The sequence below is a fragment of the Pseudophryne corroboree genome, chromosome 2 (assembly GCF_028390025.1).
Source record: "Pseudophryne corroboree isolate aPseCor3 chromosome 2, aPseCor3.hap2, whole genome shotgun sequence".
Taxonomy (NCBI): Eukaryota; Metazoa; Chordata; class Amphibia; order Anura; family Myobatrachidae; genus Pseudophryne; species Pseudophryne corroboree.
This window is the reverse complement of record NC_086445.1, coordinates 723,651,212-723,653,365: the sequence shown is the minus strand read 5'-3', so window position 1 is coordinate 723,653,365 and position 2,154 is coordinate 723,651,212.

Genomic DNA, 2,154 nt, shown 5'->3' with positions numbered 1-2,154 from the left:
ATGGTATGTTGCTACAGATGCAGTGGGCCTATTTTGGGGTGTGGACCTGAAGCTGCAGCTCCATCAGCCCCATTGTTTATGCTGCTCTGGGAACACACAGCAGCCAAAGGGCAGAGCCTCCCATTGGATGTAACCTGTGTGGGAGGGCGTTTCTCGACCAATCAGCTGTGGACAGTATGTGATAGACCTACTGCTAACCCAATGAGAGCTCCTAGCCACGCCCAGCGTTATCCACACAGTCACAGAGTGACAGATCTGGGATATTATATAGGAGATTTTAACACATTTGAGCAGATTGCATTTCTCATTATAAGTGTGGTAAATGTGATCTGCTTACTAAAATGATACCAATTTAAGGGCTTAGGGGATAATTTTACGAATTCTCCTCCAAAAGTCCTTTCATAAATTTAGGGATACTAAAATAATGTGAAAGGGTGTAAAAACATTACATTATTACACTATAAGTGTGATACCCTGGAATCTAAAGGGTTAATGGCCAGGAGTTAGGACCCTCTGGACACTCAGCATGCAGTCCTTGCAAGTCCAAAGCAGGAAAACACAGCAGTTCTTTAGTACGGAGCTTAGAAATCTTGCGTGTATTTGAAAGAGACAGTGTGGCTGCTTTAAGTAGAGAAGTCCTGCTGTTGAGATTGGAAAGCCCCACTATTAGGAGAAAAGCCATGCTGCTAAGTAGAGAGTCTTGGCTGCTGCTAAGAGGAGTGTGCTTCAGAGGACAGAGAGAGTCATGGCTACTGAGAGGAATAGCCACGAAAGTGCCGCAGACACTGAAAACTGGAGGATGGCTGGAGGCTGCAGATTGGGGTGCTGCTGCAGGGAGATGCTGCAGGAGGTGCCGATACGATGTGGAACAGGTCTTTGTATCCAACCCACATGTGTATCCTACTTGGGCTGCTACCCCACACAAATATACATTAATCTTACAGTCAAGGATACAACTTAAGTCATACCAGCAGCGGTGCCAAGGGGAGGGGGGAGCGGGTACTCTTTACCCTATTGGATGGTCCTGCTGCCTCCCCCCCTCCCCGATGTAAGGAGCCGGGGGAGAGAGGACACTCCCCAGCGCAGCACACACGCTTCACTTACCTGGGCCTGGCTCAGCTTTGGGTGCCCCTGTATACCAGTGTACATTCTGCATTGAAAAAACCATATACTAGATTACAGACATTTCTCAAACCCTCAGTGTCTGCAATAAGTCTGATCCTAATCACCATTGAGCTGCATTGTGTGCAGCAAGTACAAACCAGTGCATTAACCATGGGAGGCATTTGATATGCCGGCTGTCGGGATCCCGGCGCTCAGTATACCGGCGCTGTAATCCTGACAGCCAGCATACCGACAACCACGAGACCCCTGGAGGGAGAATACAGCGTGGCGCACGGAGTGCGGCACCGTGCCCGCAGCATGGCGAGCACAGTGAGCCCGCAAGAAGCTCTTTTGCGCTCGCCCAGCTGCCGGCATTCCAGCGGTCGGGATCCCGGGGCCGGTATGTTGGACGCCAGGATCCCGAGCGCTGGCATACCGTAGTAGATGCATTAACCATAGTATGTATAGAGTGCGTGCTAACCTGTTGCAACCTGGAAACATTGACAAAGGGACAGTGTCAATGTACCTTATTCCTACAAGACTATGCTAAGTTAAGTACTGACACCCTGCAGAGTTTTATCATACAGTACCTGGGACAGTATCTTACATACAGTACCTGGGACAGTATCTTACAGTTAATTCGCTAAAATAGGAAGTAACGGGACTGCCTAGTATAATTGCTTATAGAGACTTTCAGTCAAAACTGAGTCTTCTCAGTTGCCTCCTAGCTCCCACTTTATGAGCACCGGACGCAAGAGCTAGCCAGCAAGGATTCTGATGTTAACCTGTTCTATACCTGTAGTTGTCCTGCAAAGGTTAAGATATGCTTACTGGACTTGTAGCACTTGCAGATGTACTCTGTATACCATTAGCCTTACAGTACATTGCATTATTGTCTGTATAGGTTATTTATGATATTTTGGTGAAAGTACTAGAATTATTGCGCCATTAGGTATTTTGAGGGTCATTCAGACCCTGCCGCCAATGCAGTTCATAGCGCAGATTGCCGATATCGGCAAACTGAGCATGCGCGGCCACACACATTGCAGT